The sequence below is a fragment of the Prionailurus viverrinus genome, chromosome C1 (assembly GCF_022837055.1).
Source record: "Prionailurus viverrinus isolate Anna chromosome C1, UM_Priviv_1.0, whole genome shotgun sequence".
NCBI lineage: Eukaryota > Metazoa > Chordata > Mammalia > Carnivora > Felidae > Prionailurus > Prionailurus viverrinus.
Window position 1 is genome coordinate 123,205,076 of NC_062568.1, and position 24,867 is coordinate 123,229,942.

A 24,867-nucleotide genomic window follows, 5' to 3' on the forward strand; every position below is an offset into this window, starting at 1 on the left:
CCGTGAGTTCGAGCCCCGCGTCAGGCTCTGGGCTGATGGCTCGGAGCCTGGAGCCTGTTTCCGATTCTGTGTCTCCCTCTCTCTCTGCCCCTCCCCCGTTCATGCTCTGTCTCTCTCTGTCCCAAAAATAAATAAACGTTGAAAAAAAAATAAAAAAAATAATAATTTTTAAAAAATTTAAGTTTATTTATTTATTTTGAGAGAGGTGAAATCATGATCTGAGCCGAGCTTAAGAGTTGGATACTCAACTGAATGAGCCACCCAGGCACCCCTTGATCTATTTTCAATCTCATGTTTTGAAGAATCACATGTTCAAAATAATTTATTATTTTTCTGGGAAATAAACAGTGACTCCTCCATCAAGTGCTTCCATAAATACTCTTTTTGTTTTCCAGTTCCTGTTAGTCAAGCTCCAGCTCAATTTTTAGCCCTCCATTATCATTCTATCCATGTCATATCTCCCTTATGCAAACTTATGAACACATTTTGTTTCAATATATTTATACATGTGGTATTATATAATGCATATTATATAATATACTATATTTATATACTATACTATATATACCATTTGTTCTTTTGACTTTTTGGGTAGGTTTGGTTACTCTGTAGCTTACTTAAGTAAAGAAGTATTTGAGTGTCTCTAATGTACCTAGCATGATTCTAAGCTCTGGGAACACAGCAATGAACAAAACAGATATGTGGAATGTGCACTGTAGTGGGATAGACAGAAAATAACGATGATTAAAACAGAAAGTGATAGCAAAGAAAAAGAAAAAAAATGGAGAAGGGGAACAGGAAAGGGTGACTTAGTGGTTAGTGATTTTGAGTGACCAAAAAGACCTCATTGAGAAAATGATAGTTGAGGGGCACCTGGGCGGCTCAGTTGGTTACACATCTGACTCCTATTTTCCACTCAGGTCATGATCTCATCGTTTGTTAGATCCAACCCCAAGTAGGGTTCTGTGTTGACAGAGTGGAGCCTGCTTACGATTCTCTCTCCCTCTCTCTCTGCCCTGCCCCACTTGCGCTCTCTCTCTTTCTCTCTCAAAATACATAAATAAACTTAAAAAAATAAAAGAAAATGATAGCTGAGTAAAGAAAAGATGGGAGTGAGGGAAAGAGCCTTATAAATATCTGGAGGAAGAACATCATATATTAATGGGAACAAAATGTGCAAAGGTCCTGAGTTAAAAAGTGCTCTTGGTGAGTTTGAGAAGCAACAGTGTGGTCACTCGGTCTGGAAGTGAAAAGGAGAGACAATAGAGGACCTGATTTTGTGTGGATTTAGAAATCTTCAAAGATGTGGTTTTTACTCTGAGAGAGATGGAAAGGCACTGGGAGATTTAGGATTGACAGGATTGGGCTTACATTTTCATATGATGCTATTTCTACCTTCTACTATTTCTACGTTCTACTATTTATTTAGAATAGAATGCATGGGGCAAGAATGGAAGCAGGGAAACAAACCAAAAGCCTATTCTAATCATCCAAGTGGTGAGGGAGGGGAGAAGTGATCTGATTCTAGAAGGCAAAGCTTTCCATTAACTCACTAGCACTTTCCCTGCCCTTGACCTGGAATCAGCCATCAAATTCTAGAACTGGGATTTCTGATTCCTGTTAATGCAGAGGGGTATTTAGAAACCAAGAACTGGACACTATACTCATTGATACTGGGCCATTTCTGTGGACAGAAAATAGATAATTATTGCTTCTTAAAATTCCATGTATACCTACTGAGATTTCTAATTCCAATTCCAGCTATAAGCTTCTTTCTTGCCTTCCCACATTCCCAATTTATATTTTCCTTCCCCCATAATGAGAATTTGGATCTGAAAATGTTGATGTATCATCAATTTCATGATATACACAACAAAACAGTTTGAGTATTGCCACATCTATACTGCTATGAAGACGAATTCTACTAAGTTGAACATGTCTTTGCAATTTTCATTGTCTTTAGACTGACAGTATATAATCAATGTGTACAGATATTTTTTGGATTAGTATAGTTTTTCCCTATGTGGTTATATATTCTATTTGTTGTGCTATTTATTTTATGTGTTTCTATTAGTATTCAATTTTATATTTTTCTCTTTAGTTTTTATTAATTTATTTTTTAATTGTAAAACATCAGATTGATCCCACAAAGAGCTATTCCCAAAGAGGTGTCACTTGCTGCCATCTGATTCCCATCTACCAATTAGCTAATTACATTATTACTTAGTTATCATCACTGTATTTCTTTTTACAAAAATAAACAGGTACACGTGTGCATCTTTCTCTACTTTTTTCTCTCTAAGAGACAGTAAATTACACTTCTATCTCTGTACACTGCTTTCTCACTTAATAATATATACTAGAAATTATTCCCTATTCATTCATAAGGATCCTCCCTCTTCTTCTATAGATCTGTGAGCATGGATGTATGAAACATAGTTCACTTAATTATTTTCTAGGTACGAGCCTCTAAGTTCTTTCTAATATTTTGCAATAACAAAAATGCTGCTATGAAAAACCTTGTGCATACATATTTCCTTATTTAAGTTTTTTAATGTTTATTTATTTTTGAGAGAGAGAGCGCGAGCAGGGGAGGGGCAGAAAGAGAGGGAGACACAGAAACCGAAGCAGGCTCCAGGCTCTGCGCCATCAGCACAGAGCCCCATGAGGGGTTGCACTCACAGACCACGAGATCATCATGACCTGAGCCGAGGTCATAAGCTTAACCGACTGAGCCACCCAGGTGCCACTGTATTTCCTTATTTGTGGAGGAATATACAGAAAATTCCTAAAAGTAGGATTGCTAATCAAAAGGTAAATGCAAATGTAGTTTTGTTAAATATTGCCAAAAGAGCCTTCAGAGGAGTAATACTATTTTGCATGCCCACAAGCAATGTATGAAAGTGCCTATCTTCTGACAGCCATTCCCTAGTCACAATAGAAAGAATGTTGTCACCTTTTGAATTTTTGCCAAACTTGACAGTATCTCAGTGTAGTATTAATTTGAATTTTTATTATTGGGAGAAGACAACTAAATTTTTGACCTGTGCAATTAGGAGAATGGAGATTTCCATTAACTACATTGTGGAATTTTTTTTTTTAAAGCAAGTTTTGTAGTCACTATCTGAGTCTTAGTTTTGGACACGTTAATTTTAAGTCATCTATTGGAATTGGAAGTGAGTGCATTAAGTAGAGAGTTGGTACATAAGTCTAGAGTTCCAAGGAATAGTCTGAGCTACAGATATAATTTTATGATATTATAAATATATGACATTTACATGCTTGAGACTTGATGAGATCAAGAAAGGAATGCATTATTTATGAAAGAAGAGGTACAAAAATTAAGTCCATGGGCTCTGTAACATTGAAAAATTGAGTAAATGGGGAAGAATCAGATAAAGAGATTGCAAAGGAATGTTCAGAGGGGCAGAAATCAAATAGGGAAATATGATGCCCTAGAAGCCACATGGAGAAAGTATTTTAAGGTAGAAAGACAAATGTTGCAAACAAGGTTAATCATTTGAAAACTGACCATGGAATTTCATGACATGGAGGTCTTTAGTGACCTTGATAAGAGCAATCTTTGTGGGTGTTGGGGTGAAAGACATTGGATTGGGTTCAAAAGAACAGGCAAAGAAAACAATGGGACAGATTTTTAATTAGAATAAGCAATGAGTTGTGTTCATTTATTAATTTCACAAATCAGTAAGAAATTTTATCATCAATTTCTCCTTTGGAAATAAGAATTTCATTTCATTTACTTTTATTTATTAAATATCAATGAAGATGAAATCTTTGACACATTTGGCTATATTGGGTCTGTTCAATGAATGCATGATTTCCTACTTCTTTATCTAAAGTTCAAACATCCAAGACAGAAACAGTAATAGAATTAAAATATCACCCATCTGCTTTAGTAAGTATGTATGTATGTATGTATGTATGTATGTATTTAACAAACTATTAGCAAGCCTTGGGCATGAAGAGCACTAAAAATTTAAAACAAGCCAGTACTTGTTACATGCTTACTCTGTGGAAAATCCTCTGCTCAGTGCTTTTTATCTCCACACATTCTTATTCAACCCTCACGACAACCCTGTGAAGTAGGTACTGGTCTTTTCTTTCTTTCTTTCTTTCTTTCTTTCTTTCTTTCTTTCTTCTCTTTCCAATGTGGGGGAGGGAGAGAATCTTTTTTTTTTTTTTTATTTTTAAGTTTATTTATTTTGAGATAGAGAGAGAGAGTGTGCACATGTAAGCAGGGGAAAGGCAAAGAGAGAGATGGAAAGAGAGAACTCCAAGGAGGCTCCATGCTGTCAGCACATGGGGCCTGATCCCACAAACTGTGAGATCATGACCTGAGCCAAAATCAAGAGACAAATGCTTAACTGACTGAGCCACCCAAGTACCCCAGTACTGGTGTTATTTCTTTTGTAAAGATGTGAAAACTGAGATTCATAAAGGTTAGGAAAATGGTTCAAGGTCAACCCAATACTGTAAATCAGAACCAAAACTTGAATTTAGCTCTTTCCTGATTCCCTAGGTCATCTTCTCAGCCATGGCTCTGGAGAGAGGTAAAATAGATTCTTCCATTTTAAGACATTGTTCTATATAGACTTAATGAGAGTCATGGTAGTAGATTAGTGCACTCGCGGATGGTCAAGAATTCTCTGCTGGTGAAGGCAAGAGGAAAAATGACCATCTTCAAGAACTGATTCACAGAGATTAGTTTTGCATATTGAATACTCCTTTTATGGAATTACCACTATGTGACAGGCATCTGCTGGGCACTAGAGAAATGGTAGTAAGTCAGCTGCCTACATGCAAGCTGCCTGAAGTCAAGTGTCCTGTCATAATTGTGGGGGTTACTTCCAGGTCATGTTGGCCTCTGGGGATTCCCTGTTTGACCTCCTCCAAACCACGGAATTTGGTTTATAAGAACATATTACCAAGATGACCTACTTTTCTGTTCAGCTTGACTAAATTTTAGGCACTTTTCTTCCTAACTGTAGATACCTGGCCTCCTTTTTCTTAGAGTACCTACTTTAGAAAACTTGCAATTATACATTCTTTCCCTACCTCTTTGAGATCTAAATCTTATATAGCCCAGGAATATCTTTCTTAAGGATCTGGGAGACATCCTTTTGAAATATAATTATCAAGAAAGATAGGGCTCCTAACTCCCAATCTCTGTGAAAGGGTAGGAGCCTAGCTTTGAAAAGTACCAATGAGCAAATACAGATGCTTTAATCACCTTTGACCAGCCTCCTCTTAAAGCCCTCCAGTCCTTTTCCATTAGCTCACTCCAGTGCTTAAAATTTCTCCTGCCTTTTTTTTTGTTTGTTTGTTTCAGTGTAGTTGAGTTCAATCTCTTGCCCCTATTGAATAAAGTCTTCCTTGACTGATCAACCCTAGCAACTTAACCTGGTGCAACTTCTCTTTGACACTTGTGTTATGAGCATGGTGGAGTCAAGAAGACCAGGATATAACAGCAGTGATTCATTCAAAGGGGAAGAGTTCCTGTCATATGATGACTTGAAACAGAAGCCACAGAACCCTATATACACTCCTTACAGTGAAATGAATTTGTATTTCTGAAATAATGTTGTTTGAAACCACAGAATGCCAGAGCTTGAAATGGACTCAATGTCAGTAAATCCACTCGCCTTGGTTTACCAATGAGGAAACAGGTCATGTGCCCAAAGTTGACCCCTATGGTCATAGTTGGAACTCTAAATCTGGGCTCAGTTCAGCCCATTTGGGGAAGACCTGTGTTTTATGTTTGTTGTAGATATATTCAAGAATCTTCAAGATACTAGCCATAAAGGCACATCTTGTATACTTATGATATTACTACTACTTTGATAAAGAGTTTGATAATAATTGAAGGGGGTAACTTACATAAATTGTCATACTCTGTGTCTTTTACCAACACAAATATTTGAGCTAATGTCTTGAACTTAATATGAAATACTATGTCATATGCAGCCTCATTGTTTGAATTAAGACTTACCAGTCAATGCCATATATGGTTTTAATTTTAAAACATCCAATCTTGCTTCAAGCTGTTAGGAAAATTAAAATACATTATTTTTAGGTTTTACAGCATTTTCAAGTAGTTTGTTGTCATGAGATGAATACTGCAACATCAGTTTTTTTTATTCATGATGCTATTTAAATAAATATCAGGTTTTTGTATGTGCTGTTCAACTTCTCATTATCATGCAACAAAGCCTTTCCAAATTGCCTGAGGTTAGTGCCTTTGTTAGAACCCACGAGATTGGAAAACATAGCTAGAGTCATGAGAAAGTTAACTGACCTATATTTGCAAAAATATATATAATTTAAAAAAATTAACATCAAGGTCACATCACCAGATTTAGCCATTATCAGACTTGAATCACTAAAGATTAAAGCTCATAATGATTAATTCATAGCAATAGAATCTATCTCTGTGTGGTCATCTGCATTTAGCACCTGGATCAAAAAATTTGGCTTGAGAAATATCCTGGGTCAAAGAGACTGTTTGAGGTTGCCTGGATTTAAAAGTAGTTTAAAATGAGCCCAAATGAAACTCATAAATTATCTCTTATTTTTACCATAAAAAAGAGTCAAATGGAATGACTATACTATAAAGCTAAGCATAAGGTGTTCTGCTCCTGAGTTGAAAGGTTTATGACTCATTTAAAAGTGCCTATTGGTGATGACTAGAGCTTAGTGGGAAGGACATTTTGATGATCGGTTTCAAAGTGTCAGTTCATCTACTTAGTGTTGTAAATGGAAAGAAAATGCCATATAGCAGCTGTTTTGTGTGCATAACAAATGGTTAAGTACTTATTCTATCACTTGGCATAATAACTTTCTGCATTTGGAAATACAAAAAGATCAAAACATTTAACGTGCTAAGGAGCTAGGGCACATGGTAATTGACCAGTTACATTTGACCCCCTTTTGCTTGCCTGAGAGCTCTCACACCTGCCACTCGTGACACTGAAGTCCTTCCCTTATGTTTTTGTTGAATCCTATCTGATGCCAGTTCACAAGTCCTCGTGTGCAGTTCTGAAATCTAAACGTTTATGCATCTGCTGTATGCTTTTAGAAAGCCTCTTTGGTAAGAAATACTGACTTTAACTGATGTGAAACAATTTATATTTTTATCTATTGCATTTTAGTGTGACTTGATTTGTTTCACTGCAGAAATACTACTGGGTTTGATTAGAGGGATCTTCGCTAGACCCTATGTGGGTGTTGCATATAATGTGGTACAGGGACTGCATTATCTTCCTAAAATCTGAAAATCTCTGCATTCTTTTTTTTTTTAATTTTTTTAAGGTTTATTCATTTTTTAGAGACAGAGAGAGACAGAGCATGAGTAGGGAGGGGCAGAGAGAGAGGGAGACACAAAATCTGAAGCAGGCTCCAGGCTCTGAGCTGTCAGCACAGAGCCGGACAGGGGGCTTGAACTCAAGAACTGTGAGATCATGACCTGAGGTGAAGTTGGATGCTCAACTGACTGAGCCACCCAGGCGCCCCAAAATTTCTGTATTCTAAAGCCCACCTGGTCCCAGAGGTTTTTTGGGGGGGGAATTGCAAACTTTCATCCCTTATTCTATATTGCATACTCTGGCAGCCATGACTAATGTTTGCATCCTCTCTTCCAGAGAGCGTTGTTGTGGCTGGAGTGGTTGCCCATCCAGGCCTTATATTTGCCAGCCCCTCTTGCAGCAGATGTGACCCCATGACTCCCTGTCACCAATAGATTATGAACATCAGTGAGAAATGTCACTTCTGGGTCAAGCCTTTCTTAAGAAGCAGGTGGGGTTTCTTTTTCTTTCTCCTGTTGGCTGGGAACCGAGGACTCCAAGACCCAAGTTGAAGGCAGAGCCACAAAGTGGAAGGAACCCAAGTCTATAAATCATTATAGGGAAGAATGCTGTTCACTGCCCAGAAATATCAATGTGTGTTGTTAAATGAGTGAGAAATAAATTTCCTTGGTCTAACTAAAATCCTGAATTGTTATGGCTTATTTGTTACAGAAGTGTTGATAAACATACATTATGTGATTGATTATGTGTTATTTTCTAAATATTAAAAATATGTAGTTACTATATATTCCCAAAGAAATGCTACTGTGCTTTATACCTTTATCTAGTTAATTGCACCAGGAAAGAGGTACTGTAAAGAAGCTGCTTTTACATAATTGAAGGAATTATCTGGACTTTGGAAACTGAAAAACTGTATTAAAAAATCTAAGTGTCATTTAACGTTGTGTAACTTCGAGCATTCCACAATTTTTCCAAGCCATAGTTTTCCCACCTGTGAAGCAGAGATAATGATATGCATGTGGAGAGCTGTTATGGAAATATCTAGCACATATCAGATGGCTTTGCATAAAGTTGTGGCCAACAAGGATAATGCTTAACATCAGTGCTCTAAAATGTTTTTTGAAAAAACAAAGCAGTAACCACTAGAAGTATATAGAGATTTATAATATGTGACATGTTTTCATTATTTTATCTCATTTTATTGACATGGCGACTTTGAAATGTCACTATGGTTAGCAATATTGTTTTCACAATTAAAAACGAAGAGGCTCAGGAGTTCTTAAAACTCATACATGAGAATATCAGAGGTAGAAGCTAATTCTTCTGACATCTACTTCCATGTTCCTCCTCCCACAACAAAATCTTAAAATAGATAGGTTCCTTTTTTTCTCTTCTATTCTTGGGCAAGTATTTGGAGAAAGTACTTCTGTGTTGTTGCTTTGCTTGTATAAGACCAAGGATACTGCAGAGACTGAGTATAAATCTTAAGCAGGTGTTTATTGATGCATCTAGGCATAAGTTTGCTTGGTCAGCCTAAGATCTATCAATCATTTCTCTGGTTTATTGGAGCAGATATTGACATCGTGAAGACTTCGTAATAATTATAACATCTTTGACTACTTACCGCATACCCTCTACTCTCTTCAATGTTTTTTTATACATGAATTCATTTTATATTTACAACAACCCTACAAACTAATTAATATAATTATCCCCACTTGACATATGAGAAAACTGAGGCACAGTGCAATGAAGGTACTTTCTCAAGGTGATATGGCTATAAGCACCTGAGCCAGCTTATTTAGTGTCTGCCTCCAGAGCCTACGCTCTTGAATGCCAGGCTATCACATCTCTCAACATGTGTCAGTATTATTTAATTGATAGTAAGTTTTTGTTCTACAGAATTAATGAAATGGAATTTCCAAATTAATACCATAGTTAGTGTCTACAGTGGAATTCTTAAAGTGTTGGAAACTGTTTTAGTTTTGATCTAGAAAATTGCAGTTTCACTTTATTTTTATAATTTTTATGAAACAGGTCCCTGTCTCAATGAATTTGGAGACTTATGCTCAATAGCAAGTCCCAATAGGAGGAAGGATATTTAAATGGGGAGTGAAGAGGAAGGCTAGGGAGGAGAGGCCCAAATTCAGAGGTAAAGAGATATAGAGGTAAGAGATGCAAAGGAAAAAAATAAGGAGTGAAAAAAGTGCTGAGAGACTCAGATACCAGAAGAGTCAGCAGAAGAAATGGATGACATATGGAACTAACCACTGGAGGGAGACACTTACCACATTCCCAGATCCTGTCTCCTGGATGGATGGGACCTGGGAAACCAAACAGGAATAGACAGGGGGAAATGTTGAGCACATTAGCTACCTTGAAGAGCTGTTACTTCATAACTAATCGAGCATTAGTTACTTCCATTGAGTCTTGATGGTCTTGACTATTATCCCATCCCATATTCCCATGAAGAATACACCCTCACAGGCGGTCCTTAAGAAAAACTCAACAAGGGGCACCTGGGTGGCTCAGTCGGTTAAGCGTCCGACTTCAGCTCAGGTCATGATCTCCCAGTTCATGAGTTCGAGCCCCATGATGGGCTCTGTGCTGTCTCTCTCTCTCTCAAAATAAATATACATTAAAAAATTTAAAAAAAAAGAAAAAAAACTCAACAAAATCACTAGTGCTATAATGCAAATATGCTTCTGCTTTTGAGATTTTCAGAGTTCTTTTAAACATTTGGTCACCATATAATTTTAGCCAGTACCTCTCTCGTGTTTTCAAAATTGATCGTCATTTACTTAGTGGTTTGTCTCTTTTCATGCATTAATATGTGAGGTATCATAGTAGATTAATTAAAGGGGAACTCTCAGAGCTTTTCCACTTCCTAGATTTGTGACCTTGAATATGTTACGTAACCTCTCTAAATCTTAGTTACAACATTTGAAGATGGACAATAATAAAAGTACCTACTTCATAAAACCGTAGTGATAGTTTAATGAAATAATGTTTGTAAATCACTCAATGCAGTTCCTGGCCCATAATTAGTGCTCAATAAATATAGACTCTTATTAAACTGGTGATACACTTTATGAAGTTGATTTACCTTTCCAAAGTGAGCAATGTCACTCTCTTCTTGCTGGCAGTAATCAGCTCCCCAATCTATCTCACAGTGCCACTTTGCCTTGGCCTGTGTGCAGGGACTGGAATGGGATGAGGGAAATTGACTGAATTGGCCTAGAGTCCAGTGTTAGACACTGAATGTGTGGCACCTGGGAAGCTCCCCCTGGTTGACACTGAAGAAGTACCCTCCTTACTGAAATGTCCCTCAAAAGGAACAAAAAACAAAATGGGTTGAACCAAGGGCAATTAAGTACAATGACAGATGAGAACCTGAGTTTCCCATCCAATTTACTAAAAAGACTCACTCCGGGGAGGGAAGACCACATGTATAGGTTCAAGTTTAAACAGAGAAAACTAGATGCTACGAACATCTCAAAGCCTGCGGGGTACAGAAAAGCAATGTGAATGAGAATCTTTGTACGCCAAGTCTTGAATTAATTGAGCATAGTTTCAGAGAGAAATAATATGAAGGGGAAATCCTTTTAGGTTATTTTTTCCTTCCTTTAATTGTTAAATAACCGAGTCCTCAGAGAGAGACTAATATCCCCACTTTTGCATTGTGGCCCCATGGTGCATATGAGACCAAAAGTGATTGTTTGTTAAAATATTTACGTCCTTGGGCTTCACGTGAGCTATTACAATCACTTCAAGCCCGCAGGCCTCCATCAATTTTATGAATGTCATTAATCTTGTCCCTTAACCATCTTGGCCTTCGGTTTTTGTTCTCTTCTACCTTGCCTTGTCCTTGATAGTAAAGAGCAAGGCATATTCAATCTCAGAAAGGGGGATGAGTCTCTTCCTCATCACCAACACAACCTGGCTGTGCACACACTGTGAATTCTCATCACTACTTTTGTCAACACATTGAAAATTAAGGCATTTTCCTTCCTTTTGCACAAATATTTTATCTTTAAAGAAATTTTAAGTGATATCTCAGAGTTTCATTTGACACCAAGAAGTCTCTGAGGTTGACAAAAAGGGTTGGCTGTGGATCAGAATAAAGAACAAGTTTGAAGAGCAAAGGTTAGGGATGGAATCTGCAAGGGGGATATTAAGCAATTTTCCTCAAGTTCATAGCCTTTAAACCAGAATGGTGAAAACACAAATTCAGGGAGTTACAGTTGCTGGTTAACTAGAAGCTGTGCTTTAGTTATTCTGTCATGTATCGTGCATTTGTTCATTCAATAAACATTTATTGAACTCCTACTATCTGCAGGGTAGAGCACTTTTTGTTCCGGATGGGAAGGCAGACATGTTAATTACTGCTATAAAACTATAAAATACACACATATACTAGGTTACAAACAGATACAATATAATACAGATACAATATAGACATAGACAAAGAGCTAAGGACACCTGGAAAACGGAGCAATCAATTCTCTCTGGAAACTCTGATAGCTTTATGTCTAGAGAAGGGAAAAAGGAGAAGGGCATTGAAATGATGAGATATGCTGGCGTTCACCTGCCCTGCAGGGGCCAGTGGCCAGTGGCAACCTGAGTTACCACTGGAGCTACTAGCAGTCTTCTTTATAGGATGACCGCACATGCTGTTTTGCAGGGGGTGGCTCTGGTTTATACCATTTATACTGGTGTAATTATTAATTCAGTCCCCTTTCACCGTCCAGAGAGAATGACTGGTTACCCGCAGCCCCTCTGCCCTTTGGTAATAGGTGCTCCTCTCTGTCTCTTGCTCTCTCGCTCTAATTTTTCCTCCAGCCTTGCAAAGAGGAAAAGCATTCAGGGCATGACCCTCAACCATAAACCCCGAAGGTGAGGACTGTCAGAGGATTGAAGAGCCATGGTCAGAGAGTATGAGGTGTGGGGCTGAGAAGATGGCCTTGAACTGAGAAAAGGGCGGCATAGGGTGTTCTTTGACTAGGCTTTTGCCTGGAGTTTTCCTTATGTGTTGTGTGGAATATTGCATAACAGATAGTTCATGAATAAAACGTTTTCTGCTTATACATGCTTAATAAATGCTGTATTAAGCAAGTGTAAACTGGTTTCTTGACTCAGGATTCCTGATGACATTTTAGGTGCTTGACTCCCACATCATCTCTACACAGAGCTATGTCCAACATGCCATGTGCCCAGACTTAGACATCCAATCATGGAGCCCTCTCTCCGGAGCATCTTACAGCATAAGCCTTTATTTCAGGAAACCCAGCTTCAGGCCCTGAACTCCATATGTCTGACTTTAGAGAAGATGAAGTTTTCTTTAGTAATTCACTGGCTGTCCTTTATTTATGTTATTGGACTTTTCTACTCAGTTACCATATGTCTCTGTCATTGGTTTATTTGTTTGTTTTTCCAAATGGTTGGTGGATCTGAAAAAATGTTTGTGTAAGGAATTCACCACATTATTGTCACTCTGTAGACCTCTTATTTTCTACTTAAGGAAATGGAAGCACAGAAAAATGAAGTAAATAGCCCCATTAAAAATAGATTTATTATTTGTCATCATAAATTTCCCATAGGCTGTTGGCTCATCATCTATGAAGGTGGCAGGAAACTCCTGAGGTAGGGAGACTAGACACCTGAACCCTCATACTCCACCATTCACTAATGACTCATGTAACTTCGCAAAAACCCAAGATGCAAGTAGTCTTCTGTATAAATGAGGCATTGTGGGATTAACTGTGTTGTCTCAGTTCTAAAATTCTATATTCCAATATTGTAAGTCTTATTTTGCTTCCAGTATATAGAAGACTCTGGAACAACAGGATGAAGCAATTTGACCTGGAGTAAGTGACCCATCGGAGCAGAGATGGGATCCTGGGGATTGTGTTTCTAGTCAGTTGCCTACTAGCCCTTTTTGAAAATTCTCTGCCTTCCTTTTTACATTTTTTGAAGTTCTTCAAGATACAAAATAACTTATGAAAAATGAAGCCGAATGCCCCATACCAACATTTCTTTCATACATAAGTCTCAAAGTTCACTGGGGATTGTAGACTAACATTTCCTAACATCTCAGTGACACTCCCTTCCCCTTTTCCCGCAGATCCAAGAAATTCAGGTCAGAATATAAGGAAAGTAGGTGTGATGCCCTTGGCAGGGTGGAGACAAAGACTGAATACATCAACAAATGGCTCTCCCTGTTCCAAAGCCCTCCCCCACTGAAGAGCAAGTCCCAGCCTTTTTCTAATATTAATGAATTACTTTAGAAATTTACACAGATAAATAAATCACTCAGAGAATGTGAAACACTAAAAACAGAAAAGTGGCAGGCTGACAAACCCAGGCCTGGCAAGTGCTTTGATTTATTTTGTCTCTGCGCCTGAGGGACAAAGTAGGTAATTTTCCAGTGTGAGGGTAATTATCCCTGGCTGGGCATCTTGGGAGAGGACCCCTGGAGCTGTGGGCTGACCTTGGCACTTTTATCTTTTAGTTCACGCCCACATACCACTGGAGAGAAATCCTATATTGCAAAGAGCTGCTCTCTTATTCCCCCTCACTTGCTTGGGGTCACTGGATTTGTTCTATTCTCCCTTGTTTTCTCCTCGCAGAAGAATTAAAAGCAGGTGGTGAAAAGTGCACCGGTTAAGCTAAACGTCAAGTTCGAATGCTGTCTTTTTTGGTCACGGCCTTGATCTGAGTCTGCCTAGATCTAAGTGACCTCACCTTCGAAACCCTAAAATTGTCATGTGTCTAGTGCTTCAGGTATAAGTGGCTAATAAAAAGTCAACTTGGATTAGTGAGAAGCAGCTTTCTAATAGAGCTGACACAATCAAGCGGGTCAGTAGAGGGGATATGAAAGGATCTTCTCTTACAGCGGAAGGGGCATTTCAGAGAGAGCCAAATGCTTTAGAGGAATTTCGGAATGTTCCATCTCCCTAACACAATTTAATGCGTTTTATAATTAGTTGGGGATGTGCCAGAGAGCTTTAGATTGCCTCATTTTCTTCTTTAGCTTTTGATTCGGTTCTACTCTTTCTTTGTAGGTCTATATTACATTTACAAAAATGGGACCATTAGCATACCCCCTCCTGTTCAGCGAATTTTTCTTTTCATTTAATGGTGAGTTTTGAGTATCTCGCTTCAAGGATCACTCAGGGCTTAAGAATGGAGCTGCCCAGGTGTGAATCCCAGTTCTTCCACCTATGAGCTGTGTGACTTTGAACAGGTGACTTGACACATCTGTGCTTTAGGTTCATCATCTTTAAAATAGGGATGATGATAGTATCTTACTTATAACGTGGCTATGAGGATTAAATGTTACGAAGCCTGACATATATGTGAGGCATATGTGAGTGTGTGTGTATGTGTGTGCATACAGGTGAGTGTGTGTGTATATATAATTTTTTTTCTAGTCACTCAGTAGTTTTACATTTTATGGATATGATGAAGTTTTGGGGTGATGGTGGGGTGGTCTGGAGCCGACAGCCAAGAAAGAATTCTGGAAGACGTCTTTGGTACAAAGACGCTGGGATCATGATGGGTAACTCATTATATACCTTCAGGTGGGGGGGGGGGGTCAGGGATAGAGTAAGTCTGTATAGAATTTTGGAAGCAAGGTTTCCAGGACCTTGAGGAACTAGCTGTTGCTAGGGAAACACCATTTAATAAAACCTCAGTCATGAGACCCTTCAGATGTATATTGGGGGGCCATAAGCTTGGAGTATGATTGCCAGCATGTATTTTGGGGCAGTTGAGATAAAGGAAGTTGACTTATAGGATCCTCGAGGTTGGGGTAATGCTAAGCCAAGGTTCTTTTTTGCCCCTAGCAAAGTGCCATCATCCAGGCAGCTGAGCTCCTAGAGGGAGGTCACTCTGCCGGTTTCAAGGACTTGTCTATGGGCTGTAGGCAGTAAGGGAATTTAATTTTTAATTTCCCTTAGTTTCCCACATCACCATGGCAAGCACTTAGACCCCTTTCCTTTGTTCTTGTAGCCAGGAGTGTCCAAGGAATATCACACAGATCCCACCTGTAGGGGGTGGGGTGCCAGCCTGCATTTTGCCCTCAGCCTGCCCCAAGCTCCCTCATCAGATATACCCTAATTTATTCAATAATTCTACAGCTGACAGTCATTTGAGTTATTTATTAATAATTTTTCTTTATATCCTTTTGTACACAATTCTGTGCACATTAGGGCTAACTATTAAGACTTTTCACATTTCTCCATCTTTCCCTATAAATATTAAACTATATTCCTTCTCTTTATATCTCCCCCACCCCATTATACTAATTAAAATGAGGAAGGTTTTTTGACTACAGAGACAGAGCTCAGTTCACATATTTGTTCTTTTAAAATGTCCAGTGTCTAAAAGATTTCTTTTTGCCATTGTCCAGTGAACTGGCTACATTCTTTTATTCTGGGCTTGATTACTTAGGTCATAAAGAAAGCAAAAGTGGACATCTTCTTAGCAGTTTATTTTTATCATCATTCTTCATCTATCACTTTTGCAGCTGACATTTTATGTTAAGGGTCACTCTGCTCCTGACTTTTGTAACTTTATTTCTACAACTCTTCCTCTGCCGCTTCTCTCTCCCATGTGTGCGGGTAGTAGGGTTAAGGGAGATAAATGAGACACATTCTTGCAGTCAAAGGAGCTAAGGGAAGAGGAAAGACAGCAAATGTGGTCTGACTTGTAGCAAGACTGACACAAATACTATTTGATACTGAACAAAAGAAGTAAGCCTATCAAGGCAACACGGTGTGAAGATCCCTATGAGAAAGAGATTGCAGAAAAGGAAGCCAGAGTGAGGAGTGATTGCTTATCTGCTCCTTGCCTCTGGGTCTATGAGGCAAAGGACCTGAGGCTGGTGGTAGGTCAGAAATACCACCTTCTATTGAAGAGGATACTTGAGCTTGAAATTCTTTTAAAAAGTGAATAGGAAAAAATTAGGACAGTACAAAAAACAATACACTGAAAACCATTTAAGATTCAAAAAATTCAAAATTCAAATATGCTAAATATCTACCATGTACAAAAAAAAAAAAAAAAAAAAAGGAAATGTTTACCCAAATGCCCATGTGATTAAAAAAAAAGTCACTGCCAGGTTTAAAATAAAAAATAAAAGTATATTTAAAAGTCAACTCTATCTTTGGACGCCTGGGTGGCTCAGTTGGATAGGCATTTCACTCTTGATTTTGGCTCAGGTCATGATCTTATGAGTTCTAGCCCTGCATCAGTCTCTGTGCTGACCATGCAGAGCCTGCTTGGGATTCTCTGTCTTTCTCTTCCTCTCTGCCCCTCTCTTGTGTCTCAAAATAAGTAAATAACAACTTTAGAAAAACCTAAATAAATAAATAAATAAATAAATAAATAAATAAAAGTCAACTCTATCTTGAGTTATTTTTGAAGTAAAAACAACTTCAATAATTTGGACAGTAAAATTGCTTTCTCAGTGTTCTTCCCCCCAAATGACCAAAATGTTATATTTAGACAGAATTGTTTAATTAAAACATAAATGGAAAAGTAGAAAATGTTGATTTTCATTTCAAAATAATTCACTGATATGCTTAAGTTTTCCACAATCTTTTGCACCAGTGAATAGTAAATTCTAAATTATTTTGAGCTTTTCCAAAAAATTATCATTTATTTCCAATATATATTCAATTTCCTATTGATTGCTTGTTCCCTCCTTCCACAAGGAGCAAAAGAGAATTCCACTTCATAGTATCAAAATAATCATCATTCTGGAAAAAAAAAGCCTTAATGAATGTTTCTGTGGGCTTTGGGAATTCTACCAACCCAGGATAAAAGACAGCCAGACATACATCAATTTTTATTGTTATGTTCACCAAACTCTCAGATTTACAACCCATTAACTATAAATGCACCCAGAAACCAAAATTATGTATGTTTTGTAGCAGAAACTGTTAGTTGTTCCTTCTTCCTAGGTAACAAGATGTTGGCTTTGTACCCACAGCCCTCCTGGTGAAGGGGGTCCTTAGGTTAACTAAGGAAATCAAGACAATTGCTTTTGTTACTTTCCAGTCTGGCTTGCCTCTGAGGTTATTGGTGAATCGATTCTGACCTATGATACTCAGGAAGAAATATGTTTTGGGGGGAGTGGAGGACTGCCAGGAACCTACCCCTTTTCTGCTGTGAATATAGCAGTTATCTTGAGACCAAGAGGTGGCCTTCAAGATGCAACAGCCCAGGTAATTCCAGAGCCATGTGTCCCGGAAAGGTTGAGCCACTGAACCAACTTTGGCAATATCCTTTCCCCAGACTTCTTTTACCTAAGAAAAATCATTTCCTATTGATTTAGGAGTCTGAAAAGTTGAGTTTTCTGTAACTTTCCCAGAAAACACTCTTATTAGATATAGTGAGCAAATTTGGTCTTAAATTGTTTAATTTATATATCACACATAATCATTAATTAATAATAGGCATTGATTCAACATCATTCATCCATCTATCTAGCATCTATTCATCTATTTATCATCTATCAATTCATTTCAGCAATTGAGAAATTTCTATGACTTAACTTGCAATGTTTGTGGGCTACAACTGTACTCCTGCCTATGCTGTCCTTCAGACCTCAGCTCAATCCCTTGCTTTTCAGAGAAGTGTCACCTAACATCTCGAAAGCAGTAAGACCCTCTTCATTTGGCACCAGTGACATTTGCTTTTTTACATGGACTTTTATGATTTTTTTATACTAAATTTTAAGCTGTAGGAGAACAGAGAGCATATCTGTTTTTGCTCATGTTCATACACTCAATTCTGACTCAGAGCCTAAATAAACAAATATCAGACATATGACACATATTTACTGAACACTTAATGTGAGCCTAACATCTGTACCTCAGAGAAAAATCAGGCTTTCACCATACTGCCCTTTCTCTCACCTCTATCATGCACTCTCCTCCTGTCCTGTGATTATCTGGTGTAATATGTCAAGGCCCACGTGCTTCCCAGAATCTTCTTCTCTATGTAACTCTGAGGGGTTAGCCTATCAACATTCCTTTTCTGCCAGCATCCCATGTTCAGCCAAGTGTTTCCAAGAAAGCCATTTTGTTCTTGTTTTTTTAGCGTTAAATAATTTACAATAATTCTGGATAACCTGTGTTTGTAAATAACAACAGCAACAGTACCAATAATAAAAATTAGCACTTACTACTTACTAGGTACCACACATCATTGTAAGCATTTTCAATGTATAAATCGTTTAATCACCAAAATGATTTTATGAAGTAAGTTGGTATAATTACCTTCAGGTTACAGGTTTCCTATTGTCCTAGGTCATATAGCTTGTTGTGCTGGAACTGGGTTTAAACTCATGAAGGTACAGTCTTTTTATTTATTTACTTATTTTTTAATTTATATTTTAAAGTTTATTCATTTATTTTTAGAGACAGAGAGAAAGCACGATGCGGGCGGGAGGGGCAGAGAGAGAGGGAGAGAGAATCCCAAGCAGGCTTGAACTCACCAGCCATGAGATCATGACAGCTGAAATCAAGAGTTGGCCACTGATTGAGCCACCCAGGCACCCCATGAAGCTGCATTCTTAACCATTACACTAGAGTGATTCTCAAAGTGGGGTCCCCAGACTAACAGCATCGGCATCACCTCAGAGCTTTGGTAATAATGCAAATTATTGAACCTCATCCCAGACATACTGAATCACAATCCCTGGGGGTGAGAGGCCAGCAATCTGTGTTTAAACAAACTCCTCAAATTGTTTTGTTTTGCACACTAAAGTTTGAGTTACACCGCATTACACTATACTGTCTTACGCAGGGTGATCAAAACTAGCAGAATGCTATGAAGGTCAACTCAAAAAAAGTAATGAACTCCCCAAATTCCAAGGAAATAAACGCTGGAATTGTTCTAAGGTGGGGACTAGCCTCCTTCCAGCCTCTCTTAATCCCAGGGAATGAATGAATGAATGCTTACTATTATGCTTGTGAGGATAATCCCTGTGTGCTGGACATGGGAGAGAGTTTAAGCAACAGTATGGAGGATGTCCAGCTAGGTAAAAAATACATATTTGAAAATAAAGAAGAAAGAGAAGACTATGACCAAATCCTTAAATTGTAGTAGGCTGGCTTTCCCAATGCCTGTTATAAATCTAGGTCTGCTCTCCCTATCATTACCTGGATGGAATAAGAAAATTTAAGGTAATTACATTGTTGAATTAAGAAAGCATAATAAGGTAACTGAGTTATGCCAAAAATATATAATACACTCATTAGTTGAATGTACATGGGATTTGAATTTTTTGCTCATTTGTATTATTTGTGCCATGCGTAACCACTTCTTTTAGCTCAGATAATCAAATCTGGAATGTATGTGTATGTGCAGTTGGGACTAATTGGTGTAATTAATGTATGTGTAATGGCTTTGGCCGGCTAATGTCTGAAGGGAACAGAAAAAATAAGCAAATTCATGAAGTAGGTTTTAGATTAGCATCTATACCCCAGATAATTTTTTTTTCAGCAAGAAATTCAGCCTTCATTATGGCCTTTAGTTAATAAAGATGTGGTTGGATTTCACAAGTGAACTTGCTTCACCCTTAAAAGTCCAGTTTAGCAAAGTCATTTTACATAAACTATAAGCTGCCCAAAGCAGAAACTTTCAGTTAAATGAGACTCCAATAATATAAAATAGAAATATAATTATAAAGTAAACTTACAATTACTTTTTTCTTTCTTTGTGAAAATGTTGAGTTAGCTTTCTTTCTTCATTTCATTTGTGTGTGTGTGTGTGTGTGTGTGTGTGTATTCTGCCTTATTTTAGAAAGGATTTGAGGCTGTTTATGGAAAAAAGTGCCCAATAATGAGAAAAAAAATTATAAATAAATTGGTGAGAAAGAAAAATGAGGGTTGATTTAAAAAATGATATCTTTACACTTGTACTAAGTAAACTTAAATATGTTATAGTGAGGTTCAAGCTCGAGAAACACATAAGGAGCCTCTGGGTGATGCAGGCATAGCCCGCTCCTGTCATGAAGAACCTGACAGTTCAGCATGAGGATGAGGGGATATTGGAAACATACACTCTAAAATCTTCATTTTCTCCTTAATTGTTTTAGCGTCACTATGAACACGGTCAAAGAATTCTTGCCAATTGGGTTAACTGGTAAACCAAAAGACACATCAGTTTGTATGTCACAAAGATAAGGTATTACAAACTATACCTAAAAAAACAGTTGTGTTTTTTTTCTGATTTTCACCTTTGAATTTTATTAACCAAAGTTTTTCCTTTTACATCTGCAAAAGCATGTGTTAATATTGTATTAATATTTAGGTTGCTCTAAGTTCTTATAAACTAGTGTTCTTACTAGCACATGTTACTTTTTCTTTCTCTATATGAAACCATCAAATTTATATGAATATCAATCACCCTCACTAGGATCCCGGGGAAAACAATCCCATAGAGGAGGATATGAGAACAACAATTAATATGCAGTATTAAATCTATCAGAAGGGTATGGAAAGGAACACTCAGTCATTCCACTGGATTTAATTTGCCGAGAGAAACAGCCTTCACACCTGAGTCACAGTTACAGCTTGGTTTTCTCTCAATTAAACCCATGCTTGTCTGAAGCAATGAGGGCTTGGAGGACAAGAGCAGGGCACATGTTAATGAAGTCTCCTGCAGAACAAGGGCATTAAGCAGAAAGTGTTGCAAGGAGGAATCACATAATCTGTATTTAAAATTTCTTATTAAGCAAGCATTTAAGACTTCATTTTACATCAGATATGCCACAGAAAACCAGCCATAAAAATCAGAGACTATTATAAGTTGCAGTCTGAGTGCAAGCCATCATGAGATTATTGTGAAATATATATTTTTTAATTAAAACAGGAAAACTCTATAAGGTTTTAAGTTTGCTGTAAAAGTGGTTTCATCTAGAAATTCTCAGCTTAGTGTTTTGCAGGCTTGTGTTTAGAAATGGCATTATTTAAAGGGCCATCCAAATGTGAGTCTGTAGGATAATGTACAGGCACATAAGACCAGGGCATTTAAAATCAGTTTATCTCGATAACAATTTTTTTTTAAGTACTTGCTATTTACTGATGCTTTGTAGTACTCCCCCGAAACAGGATTACATCTATTAGACCCCTGGGTTAAACTGTGATACATGACAGCTTTTATAGAAATAGAATTCCAGTCCCTGCCAAATTCGCTTAAAATAACGTTCTTTTATTACTTGCTCTTTTACTTAAGCGTCATTGCTTTGTGTGAAATATCTATTACTGTCAATGGCTCAGGTTTATTGTGGATAAATGCATTTATTGGTAAATGTATGTTGAGTACTACCATACACCGGCCGTTGGTTTATGCTCTCGGGATAGGAAAATAACTCTAATAAACAGTCTCTGTTTTTAAGGCCCTTGGAGTGTACCTAGTAGAAGAGACACATGAATACACCCAGTGCAGCAAATGCTGACACAGAAGCAAGTGATGGTTGCCACAGGAGCACAAATAGCATTAAGATGGAGAAGGAACTCTTTCACCACCTACTGCTATGGAAGGACATAGGAGCTATGTCTTGAAGGAAGAAGGAGTTACTGCAGCAAGGGAGGAAGTAGGAATGGTAGGGGGCGGCTTCCAGGCAACAGGAAAATTTGTGCAAGTCGGACTTAAAGGCCATCGTAGTATGTTTTGAGAACTCTTGGTTTTACAGTGTGGAGCATAAAGTGTTTGTATATGTGTGGTGTATGCATCAAGATGGCAGGGCTATTTGGTAGAAATAGGGCTGAAAGGCCATAGTCAGTGGCTGGATGAAAAAAACACAAGAAAACCCACAGACCACTTAAAAGAACCTGGGCTCATTCTGTGGCTAACATTAACCCACTGAAAATGCATGAGCAGGAGAATAATGTGATCATATTGGCATTTTAGAAACCTGAGGGTAAGTTGATGAAGGGACAGGTGAGGTTGAGGATTCTTTCCACAGTGCTCTTGCTGTAATAAGAGCATTTCTTGCCAATGGAAAGAAAAACCTGTGAATGATAATCTTTAAATCTTTATGCTTCACTAAGATTTTTAGAGTTGATGGAATCTGTAAGGAAATTTAAAACTCTGATTCTTTTTAAACAATTTTTTAAAGTTTATTTTTATTTAATTTTGAGAGAGAGAGATAGAGAGCAAGCGGGGGAGGGGCAGAAAGAGAGGGAGGCAGAATCCCAAGCAGACTACATGCTGTCAGCACAGAGCCCGATGCAGAGCTCGAACTCACAAACCACAAGATCATGACCTGAACGGAAGAGGCGGACACTTAACTGACTGAGTCACCTAAGAACCCCAGAACTCTGCTTTTTTTAAGAGAAGAATATTCAGCCACTAAATTAATATGTTAGAAGCATTTTTTCCTTCATGCTGCCATTTATTTCTGTTTGTTTGTTTACTTTATAATTAAACTTTCATCAGAGTTCTCTACTAGATGGTAAGGAGCATGAAGGAAAGTTCATGACGACCTTATTCTCAGAGGTCAGCATAGCATCTGACATTTACAGAAGTATAGCATATACTTCTTGAGATGACTGGAACTGACTAGAAGTTTTGGTCCCTAAACTTTCACTGAAATGTTTTGTTAGGTCACCTTCAAGAAGAACAGAATTAAACCATCTATATTTTCTGTCCTATGTGGTTATCATACAGTTCACACTGAGAATGGTTGGGAGGCTCTCTGCCTGGCTATCTTAAAAAAAATCTAGCAGCAAACTAGTATAGGTAAAAAATCATTCGCTTCCTTGGAAGTGAGACCCATTGATCTCTCCAGTTCACTTTGAGGTTCTTCAAAGAGTAAACTCTTCATAGTCTTCATGCTGGGAGACAAAAGTGTCACTGATTTATGTGCTAAGCAGCATCCCATCAGACAGTGGGATATTTTAGGGCTGCCAGCCAGGAGTGAGAGGGCCAAGGAAAACTTAGAAGCTCAAATTAAGGGCAGAGAAGAAATACACTGATTATGGGATGTTCCCAGAATCTGGTGGTCACATAACTAGGTAACATTGCATTAGAAGTGAAAATGAGGCAATTAGTCATTTTTGTCTCTCTGCCTACAAGCCCACTCACCATGCACACTTCACCGATAAGCTATAATTTTTCCTAATTGTGTTTGCTTAAGTCCTCCTTCACCTCCAATTAATACTGTCAAACTTGTTTGAGATGAGCCTCCTTGGGCTAGATTCTCTCATTGCTGATCAAGAGGCTGTGATGTGTGATCTAGAAGCATCTACAGTGTACCAAGTACTGCCCCATTCAGAAGCAGGTGTAGTATCCTTACTCTCAAGCGCTTGCTCGGATTGTTGTTGGGAAGACAGAGAAGTGTGTCAGTCCTACAGGGTATTAAATGAAATGTATAATAGAGGATGACATGTGTTTTTATTAGAGGACATTGGAAGTGCAAAAGCAGCCCTTTGGGTGGGGGTAGTTCGTGGGCAAGAGTGAGTATGAGCAGGAGTTAACCAAGAGGAAGATGGAAGGGAAGGGGCTTCCTCCAGAGTAGCCAGCGGGTTTGAAATACAAAGTGAATGAAATAGCATGACAGCTTATAGAACCACAAGGGGAGAAAGCAGGTATCATGGGAATTAAACTCTGATCCTGTTCCCTGTCTTCTCAGTATCTCGCCAACCTTTATTTCTTCTTTTCTGGGTTACCGATTTTCAGCCGATTTGTTTTCTACCATTTTGTTTCTGACAGTGTCACCTGCATCTGTGGTTCTCCTGCCTCTCTGCTCTTTGGTTGCTCCCCTTTCCCCCGGTGTCTCCTTACATGTAGGATATAACCAAGAAATCCGCCTTTGGTCTTCTTGAGGTTTTGCTTTGTCATGCCTTCGTGGAGTACTTCATTTACTTCTGTGAGTACAAGTAGCACAGAGTGTTGATTTCCAAATCTCTATCACTAGATCTGAGCACATCCAAGCTCAGCGTATTAGCTGCCTCCTGGATATATCCAAAAAGGTGTTCTACATGTACTTCAGCTCCAACAGAAACTTATCTTAACCCCCTCTGTCCAAAACAAAATTTGTTCGGTTTCCTATAATCTTAGTTTGCGTTGGCAACATCATTGTTTAAATAGCCTCTAATCTAAGGGTGCCTGGGCGGCTCAGTTGATTTCAGCTCAGAGCATGATCTCCCAGTTCATGGGTTCAAACAATACATCAGGCTCCATGCTGGCAGTGTGAAGCCTGCTTAGGATTCTCTCTCTCTCTCTCTCTCTCTCTCTCTCTCTCTCTCTGTCTCTCTCTCTCTCTCTCTTTCTCTGCCATGTCTATGCTCTCTCTCTTTCTCAAAATAAAGAAAATAAACTTTAAAAATCAATCAATCAGTAAATAAATAGCCTCTAACCTAGAATCCTCTGTGCCATCCTCAAATCCTGTCTGACTTCTACCATATCACTTCCTAAAAGTTTTTCAGATGATCCCACCAAGTTTTCAATTACTAGTAAGTTAGACTTTTATCTCCTTCCTGCTTGTATTTCTATAATAGCTTTCTAAAATGAACTCCCTGACACC